This window comes from Moschus berezovskii, chromosome 2, assembly GCF_049115385.1.
Source record: "Moschus berezovskii isolate FMDL1 chromosome 2, NW_MosBer_1.0, whole genome shotgun sequence".
In the NCBI taxonomy this organism is placed as follows: Eukaryota; Metazoa; Chordata; class Mammalia; order Artiodactyla; family Moschidae; genus Moschus; species Moschus berezovskii.
The window spans coordinates 125,649,691-125,664,121 of record NC_142461.1 but is presented as its reverse complement, the minus strand read 5'-3'; positions in this window follow the sequence as shown (position 1 = coordinate 125,664,121).

The following is a 14,431-nucleotide window of genomic DNA, read 5'->3' as shown; positions in this document are numbered from 1 at the left end:
ATGTTCCCCATCTTGAACCCCCATCCCATCCCTCTGGTTCATCTCAGTACACCAGCCCTGAGCATCCTGTATCACGCATCAAACCTGGACTGGCAACTCGTTTCACATATGATAATATACATGTTTCAATGCCATTCTCCCAAATCATCCCACCCTTGCCCTCTCCCACAGAGTCCCAAAGACTGTTCTATACATCTGTGCCTCTTTTGCTGTCTCGTATACAGGGTTATCATTATCATCTTTCTAAATTCCATATATATATGTTAGTATACTGTATTGGTGTTTTTCTGGATTACTTCACTCTGTATAATAGGCTCCAGTTTCATCCACCTCATTAGAACTGATTCAAATGTATTCTTTTTAATGGCTGAGTAATACTCCATTGTGTATATGTACCACAGCTTTCTTATCCATTCGTCTTCAGATGGACATCTAGGTTGCTTCCATATCCAGGCTATTATAAACAGTGCTGCGATGAACATTGGAGTACATGTGTCTCTTTCAATTCTGGTTTCCTTGGTGTGTATGCCCAGGAGTGCGATTGCTGTCTCGTATGGCAGTTCTATTTCCAGTTTTTTAAGGAATCTCCACACTGCTCTTCATAGTGGTTGTACTAGTTTGCATTCCCACCAACAGTGAAAGAAGGTTCCCTTTTCTCCACATCCTCTCCAACATTTATTGCTTGTAGACTTTAGGATAGCAGCCATTGTGGCTGGCGTGAAATGGTACCTCATTGTGGTTTTGACTTGCATTTCTCTGATAATGAGTGATGTTGAGCATCTTTTCATGTGTTTGTTAGCTCTCTTTATGTCTTCTTTGGAGAAATGTCTGTTTAGTTCTTTGGCCATTTTTTGATTGGGTCGTTTATTTTTCTGAAATTGAACTGCAGGAGTTGCTTATATATTTTTGAGATTAATTCTTTGTCAGTTGCTTCCTTTGCTATTATTTTCTCCCATTCTGAAGGCTGTCTTTTCACCTTGCTTATAGTTTCCTTTGCTGTGCAGAAGCTTTTAATTTTAATTAGGTCCCATTTGTTTATTTTTTCTTTAATTTCCAATATTCTGGGAGGTGGGTCATGGAGGATCCTGCTGTGATTTATGTTGGAGAGTGTTTTGCCTATGTTCTCCTCTAGGAATTTTATAGTTTCTAGTCTTACATTTAGATCTTTAATCCATTTTGAGTTTATTTTTGTGTATTGTGTTAGGGAGTGTTCTAGTTTCATTCTTTTACAAGTGGTTGACAAGTTTTCCCAGCACCATTTGTTAAAGAGATTGTCTTTTCTCCATTGAATATTCTTGCCTCCTTTGTCAAAGATAAGGTGTCCATAGGTGCATGGATTTATCTCTGGACTTTCTATTTTGTTTCATTGATCTGTATTTCTGTCTTTACGCCAGTACCATATTGTCTTGAAGATTGTGGCTTTGTAGTAGAGCCTGAAGTCCGGCAGGTTGATTCCCCCAGTTCCATTCTTTCTCAAGATTGCTTTGGCTATTCGAGGTTTTTTGTATTTCCATACCAATTGTGAAATTATTTGTTCCAGCTTTGTGAAAAATACCGTTGTTAGCTTGATAAGGATTGCATTGAACTTAAAAATTACTTTGGGTAATATATTCATTTTCACAATATTCTTCCAAGCCATGAACACGGTATATTTCTCCATCTATTAGTGTCCTCTCTGATTTCTTTCACCAGTGTTTTATAGTTTTCTATATATAGGTATTTTGTTTTTTTTAGGTAGATATATTCCTAAGTATTTTATTCTTTTCGTTGCAACGGTGAATGGAATTGTTTCCTTAATTTCTCTATTTTCTCATTATTAATGTATAGGAATGCAAGGGATTTCTGTGTGTTGATTTTACATCCTGCAACTTTACTATATTCATTGATTAGCTCTAGTAATTTTCTGGTAGAGTCTTTAGGGTTTTCTGTGTAGAGGATCATGTCATCTGCAAACAGTGAGTTTTACTTCTTATTTTCCAATTTGGATTCCTTTTATGTCTTTTTCTGCTCTGATTGCTGTGGCCAAAACTTCCAAAACTATTTTGAATAGTAGTGCTGAGAGCGGGCACCCTTGTCTTGTTCCTGACTTTAGGGGAAACACTTTCAATTTTTCACCATTGAGGATAATGTTTGCTGTGGGTTTGTCATATATAGCTTTTATTATGTTGAGGAATGTTCCTTCTCTTCCTGCCTTCTGGAGGGTTTTGATCATAAATGGATGTTGAATTTTGTCAAAGGCTTTCTCTGCATCTATTGAGATAATCATATGGTTTTTATTTTTCAGTTTGTTAATGTGGTGTATTACATTGATTGATTTGCAGATATTGAAGAATGCTTGCATCCCTGGGATAAAGCCCACTTGGTCATGATGTATGATCTTTTTAATGTGTTGTTGGATTCTGATTGCTAGAATTTTGTTAAGGATTTTTGCATCTATGTTCATCAGTGATATTGGCCTGTAGTTCTCTTTTTTTGTGGCATCTTTGTCAGGTTTTGGTAGGGTGATGGTGGCCTCATAGAATGAGTTTGGAAGTTTCCCTTCCTCAGCAATTTTCTGGAAGAGTTTGAGTAGGATAGGTGTTAGCTCTTCTCTAAATTTTTGGTAGAATTCAGCTGTGAAGCTGTCTGGACCTGACTTTTTGTTTGCTGGCAGATTTCTGATTACAGTTTCAATTTCCGTGCTTGTGATGGGTCTGTTAAGATTTTCTATTTCTTCCTGGTTCAGTTTTGGAAAGTTGTACTTTTCTAAGAATTTGTCCATTTCTTCCAAGTTGTCCATTTTATTGGCATATAATTGCTGATAGTAGTCTCTTAATGATCCTTTGTATTTCTGTGTTGTCTGTTGTGATCTCTCCCTTTTCATTTCTAATTTTATTGATTTGGTTTTTCTCCCTTTGTTTCTTGATGAGTCTGGCTAGTGGTTTGTCAATTTTATTTACCCTCTCAAAGAACCAGTTTTTGGCTTTGTTGATTTTTGCTATGGTCTCTTTTGTTTCTTTTGCATTTATTTCTGCCCTAATTTTTAAGATCTCTTTCCTTCTACTGACCCTAGGGTTCTTCATTTCTTCCTTTTCTAGTTGCTTTAGGTGTAGAGTTAGGTTATTTAGTTGGCTTTTTTCTTGTTTCTTGAGGTATGCCTGTATTGCTATGAACCTTCCCCTTAGTACAGCTTTTACAGTGTCCCACAGGTTTTGGGTTGTTGTGTTTTCATTTTCATTTGTTTCTATGCATATTTTGATTTCTTTTTTGATTTATTCTCTGATTTGTTGGTTATTCAGCAGCGTGTTGTTCGGCCTCCATATGTTGGAATTTTTAATAGTTTTTCTCCTCTAACTGAGATCTAGTCTTACTGCATTGTGGTCAGAAAAGATGCTTGGAATGATTTTAAGTTTTTTGAATTTACCAAGGCTAGATTTATGGCCCAGGATGTGATCTATCCTGGAGAAGGTTCCATGTGCGCTTGAGAAGAAGGTGAAATTCATTGTTTTGGGGTGAAATGTCCTATAGATATCTATTAGGTCTAACTGGCCTATTATATCATTTAACGTTTGTGTTTCTTTGTTAATTTTCTGTTTAGTTGATCTATCCATAGGTGTGAGTGGGGTATTAAAGTCTTCCACTATTATTGTGTTTATTGTTAATTTCCCCTTTCATACTTGTTAGCATGTCTTACATATTGTAGTGCTCCAATGTTGAGTACATATATGTTTATAATTGTTATATCTTCTTCTTGGATTGATCCTTTGATCATTATGTAGTGTCCTTCTTTGTCTCTTTCAACAGCCTTTGTTTTAAAGTCTATTTTATCTGATATGAGTATTGGTACTTCTGCTTTCTTTTGGTCTCTATTTGCGTGGAATGTCTTTTTCCAGCTCTTCACTTTCAGTCTGTATGTGTCCCTCGTTTTGAGGTGGGTCTCTTGTAGACAACATATATGGGGGTCTTGTTTTTGTATCCATTCAGCCAGCCTTTGTCTTTTGGTTGGGGCAGTCAACCCATTTACGTTTAAGGTGATTATTGATAATTATGATCCCATTGCCATTTTCTTTATTGTTTTGGGTTCGAGTTTATATACCCTTTCTGTATTTCCTGTCTAGAGAATGTCCTTTAACATTTGTTGGAGAGCTGGTTTGGTGATGCTGAATTCTCTCAGCTTTTGCTTGTCTATAAAGCTTTTGATTTCTCCTTCATATTTGAATGAGATCCTTGCTGGGTACAGTAATCTGGGCTGTAGGTTATTTTCTTTCAACACTTTAAGTATGCCCTGCTATTCCCTCCTGTTGCTTCTCTGCTGGGAGTTTCCATTGGGCATGTAATCTGTGGGTTTTAATTATTTATTTTTCCTTCAAGTTATGTTGCCCTCTGAGATTCCAATGCTCGCCACAGACTCGCCAGTGAGAGTGTTTCCTGGTGTTTGGAAACTTCTCTTTTTAAGCCTCCCTTCCTGGGATGGAGCTCCGTCCCTACCTCTTTTGTCTCTCTTTTTATCTTTTATGCTTTTTACTACCTCCTTTCGAAGACAATGTGCTGCATTTCTGGGTGCCTGATGTCCTCTGCCGGCATTCAGAAGTTGTTTTGTTGAATTTACTCAGCGTTCAAATGTTCTTTTGATGAATTTGTGGGGGAGAAAGCGGTCTCCCCGTCCTATTCCTCCACCATCTTGTTCCCTCTCCTGTCCTTTCTCCATTGTATATTTTTTGTTCCTTTGTAAGAAACTGACCATGTATGCATAGGTGTATTTCTGGGCTCTTGATTCCATTCCATTCATTTATGTGTTGTTTTTATGCCAGTAATACACTATTTTGGTTACTATAATTATGAAATATAGCCTTTCACAAGATTGCTTTGGCTATTTAGGGGTCTTTTGTGGTTCTGTACAAATTTTAATCCTGCACGGCACTGCAGTGGCAAGCAGTGGCTGCATGGCACTGGAGCAGTGATCGGCCGAGAGGAGCTACCCCACGTCTAAGGTCAGGAGCGGCAGCTGTGAGGAGACACCCCTTGTTCAAGGTCAGGAGCAGCAGCTGCACTTTTCTGGAGCAGCCGTGAAGAGATACCTCACGTCCAAGGTAAGAGAAACCCCAGTAAGACAGTAGGTGCTGACAGAGGGCATCAGAGGGCAGATAGACTGAAACCACAATCACAGAAAACTAGCCAATCTGATCACATGGACCATAGCTTTGTCTAACTCAGTGAAACTAAGCCATGCCATGTGAGGCCACTCAAGATGAACGGGTCATGGTGGAGAGGTCTGACAGCATGTGGTCCACTGGAGAAGGGAATGGCAAACCACTTCAGTATTCTTGCCTTGAGAACACCATGAACAGTATGAAAAGGCAAAAGGATACTGAAAGAGGAACTCCCCAGGTCAGTAGGTGCCTAAAATGCTACTGGAGATCAGTGGAGAAATAACTCCAGAAAGAATGGACGGATACTGAAAGAGGAACTCCCCAGGTCAGTAGGTGCCCCAAATGCTACTGGAGATCAATGGAGAAATAACTCCAGAAAGAATGGACGGAGCAAACAAAAACAATACCCAGTTGTGGATGTGACTGGTGATAGAAGCAAGGTCCGATGCTGTAAAGAACAATATTGCACAGGATCCTGGAATGTTAGGTCCATGAATCAAGGCAAATTGGAAGTGGTCAAATAGGACATGGCAAGACTGAACATTGACATTCTAAGAATCAGTGAACTAAAATGGACTGGAATGGGTGAATTTAACTCAGATGGCCATTATATCTACTACTGTTGGCAGGAATCTCTTAGAAGAAATAGAGTAGCCAACATAGTCAACAAGAGCCCACAGTGCAGTACTTGGATGCAATCTCAAAAATGACAGAATGATATCTGTTCGTTTCCAAGGCAAACCATTCAATATCATGGTAATCCAAGTCTATGCCCCAAAGAGTAACGCTGAAGAAGCCAAAGTTGAACGGTTCTATGGAGACCTACAAGACCTTTTAGAACTAACACCCAAAAAAGACATCCTTTTCATTCTAGGGGACTGGAATGCAAAAGTAGGAAGTCAAGAAATACCTGGGGTAACAGGTAAATTTGGCCTTGGAGGACAGAATGAAGCAGGGCAAAGGCTAAGAGAACGCACTGGTCATAGCAAACATCCTCTTGCAACAACACAAGAGAAGATTCTACACACGGACATCACTAGATGGCCAACACTGAAATCAAGACTGATTATATTCTTTGCAGCCAAAGATGGAGAAACCCTAAACAGTCAGCAAAAACAAGACCAGGAGCTGACTGTGGCTAAGATCATGAACTCTTTATTGCCGAATTCGGAGTTACATTGAAGAAAGTGGGGAACACCACTAGACCATTCAGGTATGACCTAAATCAAATTCCTTATGATTATACAGTGGAAGTGAGAAATAAATTTAAGGGACTAGATCTGATAGAGTGCCTGATGAACTATGCATGGAGGTTTGTGACATTGTACAGGAGACAGGGAGTGAAACCATCCCCAAGAAAAAGAAATGTAACAAAGCAACATGGCTGTCTGAAGAGGCCTTACAAATAGCTGTGAAAAGAACAGAAGTGAAAAACAAAGGAGAAAAAGATCTACCCATCTGAATGCAGAGTTCCAAAGAATAGCAAGGATCAGTGCAAAGAAATAGAGAAAAACAACAGAATGGGAAAGACTAGAGATCTCTTCAAGATTATTAGAGATACCAGGGGAACATTTCATGAAACGATGGGCTCACTAAAGGACAGAAATGGTATGGACCTAACAGAAGCAGAAGATATTAAGAAGAGGTGGCAAGAATACACAGAAGAACTATACAAAACAGATCTTCACAACCCAGATAATCACAATGGCATGATCACTCACCTAGAGCCAGACATCTTGGAATGTAAAGTCAAGTGGGCCTTAGGAAGCATCACTACAAACAAAGCTAGTGGAGGTGATGGAATTCCAGTTGAGTTATTTCAAATCCTAATAGATGATGCTGTGAAAGTGCTGCACTTAATATGCCAGCAAATTTGGAAAACTCAGCAGTGGCCACAGGACTGGAAAAGGTCAGTTTTCATTCCAATCCCTAAGAAATGCAATGCCAAAGAATGCTCAAACTACCACACAACTGCACTCATCTCACATGCTAGCAAAGTAATGCTCAAAATTCTCCAAGCCAGGCTTTAGCAATATGTGAACTGTGAACGTCCAGATGTTCAAGCTGGTTTTAGAAAAGGCAGAGGCACCAGAGATCAAAGTTCCAACATCCATTGGATCCTTGGAAAAGCAAGGGAGTTCCAGAAAAACATCTATTTCTGTTTTATTGATTATGCCAAAGCCTTTGCCTGTGTGGATCACAATTAACTGTGGAAAATCTGAAAGAGATGGGAATACCAGACCACCTGACCTGCCTCTTGAGAAACCTGTATGCAGGTCAGGAAGCAACAGTTAGAACTGGACATGGAACAACAGACTGGTTCCAAATAGGAAAAGGAGTACATCAAGGCTGTATATTGTCACCCTGCTTATTTAACTTATATGCAGAGTACATCATGAGGAACGCTGGGCTGGATGAAGCACAAGCTGGAATCAAGATTGCTGGGAGAAATATCAATCACCTCAGATATGCAGATGACACCACCCTTATGGCAGAAAGTGAAGAAGAACTAAAGAGCCTCTTGATGAAAGTGAAAAAGGAGAGTGAAAAAGTTGGCTTAAAGCTCAACATTCAGAAAATGAAGATCATGGCATCTGGTCCCATCACTTCATGGCGACTATATGGAAAAACAGTGGCTGACTTTATTTTTTGGGGCTCCAAAATCACTGCAGATGGTGACTGCTGCCATGAAATTAAAAAAGACACTTGCTCCTTGGAAGGAAAATTATGACCAACCTAGACAGCATATTTAAAAGCAGAGACATTACTTTGCCAACGGTCTGTCTAGTTAAGCTATGTTTTTTCCAGTAGTCATGTATGGATGTGAGAGTTGGACTGTAAAGAAAGCTGAGCACTGAAGAATTGATGCTTTTGATCTGTGGTGTTGGAGAAGACTCTTGAGAGTCCCTTGAACTGTAAGGAAATCCAACCAGTCCATTCTAAAGGAGATCAGTCCTGGGTGTTCATTGGAAGGACTGATGCTAAAGCTGAAACTCCCATACTTTGGCCACCTGACGCAAAGAGGTGACTCACTTGAAAAGACCCTGATGCTGGGAAAGATTGAGGGCAGGAGGAGAATGGGATGACAGAGGATGAGATGGTTGGATGGCATCACTGACTCAATGGACATGAATTTGGTAAACCCCAAGGGTTGGTGATGGGAGACAGGGAGGCCTGGCGTGCTGCAGTCCATGGGGGTCACAGAGTCGGACACAACTGAATGTCTGAACTGAAGTGAACAAATTTTAAGACTGGTTGTATTGCTCTGGAAAATGTCATTGGAATTTTGATATTGCAGTCTACAGATTGCTATGGATAGTATGGACATCTTAACAATATTCTTCCAACCCATGAGCATGAAATGTCTTCCCTTTTATCTGAGTCGTTTCAATTTTTTTCTATATAGTTGTTAATGTACAGGTCTTTCACCTTCTTGGTTAAATTTATTTCTGATGTTGCTGCTGCTGCTAAGTCGCTTCAGTTGTGTCCGACTCTGTGCGACACCATAGACAGCAGCCCACCAGGCTTCCCCGTCCCTGGGATTCTCCAGGCAAGAACACTGGAGTGGGTTGCCATTTCCTTCTCCAAAATTTATTCCTATACCCTTTTTTGATGCAATTGTAAGTGGGACTGTTTTCTTAACTTCTCTAGCAGTTTATTAATGTGTAGAAATGGAACTGACTTTTGTGTATTCATTTTATATTCTTCATTTTACTTATTAGTTCTAACATTTTTTTTTGTAGTCATCAGGGCCTGGGAAATCCCATGGACGGAGGAGCCTGGTGGGCTGCAGTCCATGGGGTCGCTAAGAGTTGGACACGACTGAGTGACTTCACTTTCATTTTTCACTTGCATGCATTGGAGAAGGAAATGGCAACCCACTCCAGTGTTCTTGCCTGGAGAATCCCAGGGACGAGGGAGCCTGGTGGGCTGCCTTCTATGGGGTTGCACAGAGTCGGACACGACTGAAGTGACTTAGCATCATCATTATCAGCAGCAGAGTTTTCTATATATAACATTCTTGCCTAATGGCTTTGGCTAGAGCTTCCAGTGCTGTGCTAAATAAAAATGGCAAGGGTGAGCATCCTTATCATGATCTTGATCTTAGAGAAAAAGCTTTCAACTTCTCACCATTGAGTATGCTGTTAGCTTGTCATACATAGCCTTTGTTATGCTGAGGTACAATTCCTTTGATAGTTACTTTCTTGAGAATTTTTTAATTAAGAATAGATGTTGAATTTGATCAAATGTCTTTTCTGCATCTATTCAGATGATCATATGATTTTTATATTTCATGTTTTAAAATGTGATTTGTAGATGATCTGCAGATGTTGAGCCATCCTTGCATCTCTGGAATATATCCTGCTTGATCATGGTGTTTGCTCATTTTACTATATTTGAATTAGGTTTGATAATCTTTTGTTGAGGATTTTTGCATTTCTGTTCATTAGGGATATTGGCCTGTAATTTTCATTTCTTATATTGGCTTGTAACTTTCCTTTCCTTGACTGGTTTTTGTATTGGGGTAACGCTAAACTCCTAAACCGAGTTTGGAAGTTTCCCTTTTCTATTTTTTGGAAGAGTTTGAGAAAGGTTGTGGTTTGGTCTTGGACTTTTGTTTGCTGAAAAGTTTCAGATTAGATTCAACCTCCTTACGTGTAATGGGTCTGTTCAGATTTCCTGTATCTTGCTAAATTGTATGTTCTAGGAATTATCCTTTTCTCATTTATTCAGTTTAAAGTTTTATCATTTTTATCTTACCAACAAACCATCTGTTTCTGTTGTCTTTTTAGTCTCCATTTCTGCTCTGATATTTGTTATTTTCTTTCTACTACTCTTGGACTTTGTTCTTGTTTTTCTAGTTCCTTTAGGTGTAAATTAGGCTGTTTCAGAATTTTGTTTCCTGTTTTCTTTTCCTGTAGGCTTTTTATCACTGTTTGTTTCTTAGAACTGCTTTTGTAGCATCCCATGATTTTGTTTTTAATTTTCCTTTTGATTTCTATGACTCATTTGCTGTTCAGGAGAATGTTGTTTAATCTCCACACATTTGAGAATTTTCGAGTCTTCCTTTTATACTTGGGACTCTAGTTTCCTACCATTTTGGTCAGAGAAAATGTTTGATATGATTTCAAACTTCTTAAATTTATGAAGCCTTTTTTTCATGGCCAAAGATATGATCTACCCTGGATAATGTTCTATGTGCATTTGAAAAGAATGTGTATTTTTCTGCTTTTGGATGAAATGTTAAGTCCATCTGCCCTAATGTGTTGTTTAAAAGCCTGATTACATGAAATGTTTTCCTATCCCTTGAGACTACCTGTGTCCTTAAGGTTGAAGTGAGTCTCATCAGTAGCACATAGTTGGGTCTTGTTACAATTTACATCTTTTTATCTTGTATATCTATTAGGAAATTATTGTAGTTCATTATGGTTACTTTTGTCTTTTAACCTTCACAACTAGATTTGTAAATGATAAACTCACTAGCATTAGAGTATTCCAAATTAACTATATATTTACCTTTACCAGTGAGATTTAAATTTTCATGTTTTCCTCTAATTAATGACATTTTGTGCATGCTCAGTCATGTCTGACTCTTTGTGACCCCATGGATTATAGCCCACCAGGCTCCTCTGTCCAAAGCATTTTCCAGGTGAGAATAGTATAGTGGGTTGCTATTTCCTTTTCCAGGGGATCTTCCTGACCCAGGTATCGATCTTGCGTCTCTTGCATTAGCAGGCAGATTCTTTTCCACTTTGCCACCTAGGAAGCCCTACTGCCATTTTAGTTCAGCTTAAAGAGCTCCCTTTAACATTCGTTATGCAGCCTGTCTAGTTGCGATGATGTCCTTAAGCTTTTGCTTTTCAAGAAAACTCTTCAATTCTGAAGGACAACTTTTGACAGTTTTTTTCCTTTCAGCATGTTGAATATACCGTGTCACTCCCACCCGGCCTGCAAAGTTTCTGCTGAAAAATCCATTGATAGTTTTAGTGGGGTTTCCTTGTATGGAAAAATTTTTTTGTTTTTTCTCTTGCCAAGATTCTGTCTTTTGCAATTTAATGGTAACTTGTCTTAGTATGGGTCTCTTTAGATTGTATTTACAACTTCGAACTTCCTGGATCTGGGTCTTTCTTTTCCCAGGTTAGTAAAACTTACAACCATTATTTCTTCAAAATTTTCTGTCCCTTTCTCCTTTCCGGAACCCCTGTGGTGCAACCTCTGGGTTGCTTGATGATGTCCTATAAGCTATCTTCACTCTTAATTCTTTTACTTTTTGCCGCTCTGATTGAATTCCACGATTTGGTCTTTGACTTCACTAACGATTTTTCTTAGTCTACTGTTGATCCCTCTATTGAAATTTTCAGTTATTGTAGTCCTCAATTATGTACTTATTATTTGCTACATTTTCTAGTTCTATGCTGACATTCTCACTTTGTTCATGTGTCAGTGACTACCTTTATGGTAAAAGTTAGCATTTATTTCATTAAGATCTCTTTCCAAAGTTTTCTTGTGTCCTTTTGTTTGGATCATAGTCCTTTGTTTCTTCATTTTCCTTGACTCTGTGTTGGTTTCTCTGCATTAGGTAAAACCACCTCTCCTAGTTTTAAAGGAGTACTTTTGGGTAGATTACCCTTATCATTTAACCATGCCCTAGCGCTTGGCTCTAATACCTTTGTGATCTTTCAAGCAGACATTTTTTCTCAGTGGCTCTCAGTAGTGGAGGTGTACCAAGACCTGTCAGTGTCCCAAAGGGGAGGATCTCATTCAGCACTTGGATGCAGGCTGACTGGAAACTGTATTCTCAGGCAGCGGATTGTAGAGTATGCACATAGACCACTTTCAGGGGAAGACTGGGAGATGGTCTTTGCTCTCAGGCTTGAAGGGATAGCGCATTATGGACTGTTTGCTACAGTCCTACAGGATCCACAAGCAGTGCTGCCATCAGAGCCAGGTGATCAGTCCCGTGGGTGGCAACTACAGTAGCTGGGGTGCCAGATGTTTGCACAAGCTCCTTCCCAGGAAGTTCTGGTGATCTGGTGTGAGGTAGAGGGACAGCACATGCCTGCACGCCTCCACGGTCTCTGGAGAGTAATGAAGTGAGCCCCAAGAAGCCTGTTCTTCAGGATAAAGCATTTAAGATAAGCAAATAGGCCTGTTTTACATTAAGGCTGGGCAGCTTGAGGATATTCCCTTTGGGCTAAGCCTTGGGGGATTAGCCGCGGTGAGTCCTACAAGCCTGTGAAGAACTGCTTCTCAGATTGCACTAGCTTGCAGGTCTGAGATGCTAGCCCTTGCTGGCTTTCAAAGCTACATGTTTTAGGGGCCCATCTCTCCAAGTCTTAAAAGCTGTAGCACCAACTGTGGGGTCCAAACCTTTTGATTCTTAGGAGAAACTTGTAGTCCTGAGATCCCCCCCTGGTTGGGTCACTGTGTCAGGTGGGGTTTATGATGAGACCATGTCTTCAGGCTCTCCTACCTATTCCAATGTGGGCTTTTTCTCATCCACCTGATATGTAAAAAGTTACTTAGCTAGATTCTGGATTTCTTTCAGAGAGAACTGTTCTGTATGTAGCTGTTAATCTGTCCATGGGAGGAGGTGAATTTGGGAGTCATCTTGTACTGGAACCTATTGATTTAAAAAAAAAAAATCCTTTACCTCCTCAAAATGTTTGGAATAGCAGTTATTTAATGAATTGTTCATCAGTAGTTAATTAACATATAACAATAGTTTTCGTGAACGTTAGCACAGACTCACTGGCCCAGAGGGTGGACTGATGAAGAACACATTTCTGGGTTTTCCTCTCTCCTATTGTGTCTGGTCATGACGACTAGTCCTTCAGTTCAGTTCAGTCGCTCAGTCGCGTCCGACTTTCTGTTACCCCATGAATCACAGCACGCCAGGCCTCCCTGCCCATCACCAACTCCTGGAGTTCACTCAAACTCACGTCCACAGAGTCGGCGATGCCATCCAGCCATCTCATTCTCTGTCGTCCCCTTCTCCTCCCGCCCCCAATCCCTCCCAGCATCAGAGTCTTTTCCAGTGAGTCAACTCTTCGCATGAGGTGGCCAAAGTATTTTATGTGCAGTTGTCTCAGGAGCCCTTAACGGAACAAGTTTCTCTTCACACCAGGACCCTTCTGTTGGACTTATTTTTTCTACTGAGCTATTTTACTTATCCACTTTTGAATCTTAGGCAAACAAACTAATTTAGAGCAGAACAGACCTTTTCAAATATGATTACTAATTTTCAGAGCAGGCTGCTAAGTCATCCACTCCAGTGACAAGATAATGCAACCAAATGATCAAGACACCACATCTCGGGATTTATTATTGATATGGCCCTGTTTGACATCAGCCTCCATCCATTAGTCTGGTGAGTAACTGCTCACAAAATATACCCATCAAGGAGACTGGATGACAGTACAGCTGTCCCTTGAATAATGTGGGGGTGAGGGGTGCCAACCTCCAGCAGAGTAAAAAACCCATGTATAACTTCATAGAGTTGGCACTATGTATCTGAAATTCTGTATTTGTGGATTAAGCCAACCATGGATTATGTACTGTAGAACCTATTTATTAAAAAAGATCTGCATGTGACTGAACCTGTGTTACTGAAAGGTCAATTGTTATTGTTGAGTCACCCAGTCGTGTCTGACTCTTCATGACCTAAATGCAAATCAAGCGTTAAATATATATGATCAATAATTTATACTTAGCATGGTGGCTGACTTATACTATTTCGTGCTAAGTCACTTCAGTGGTGCTCGACTGTGTGACCCCATGGACTGTAGCCTGCCAGGTTCCTCTTCCATGGGATTCTCCAAGCAAGAATACTGGAGTGGGTTGTCATCTCCTTCTCCAGGGGATTTCCCCAACCCAGGGATCGAACCTGTGTCTCTTATATCTCCTGCACTGGCAGGTGGGTTCTTTACCACTAGTGCCACCTGGGAAGCCCCCAAATATGGAACACTTCATGAATTAGAATGTCATTGTTGTGCAGTTGCCATTTAATTCTGTTGGCTGTCTTTAAATGCCCAATGATACTGACATGATTGCAGAAAATTCTGATGTATGTTACTTTTATGATACATATTACTTATTATGTCTCCCAGGTAGCCCTGGCTTTTGAGCTAATTCCACAGGCACATACTCAGCCCTAATTATGGGATAGATAATATTTACTATTTCATTTACTACCTAAAAGACGTTTCTCAACAAGTAAGTCTGGAATTCTTTATACAGATAATAGTATAGGTACCTATAAGCTTGTTCATGGATTCTTTGTCAGAACTGTGAATGGACAG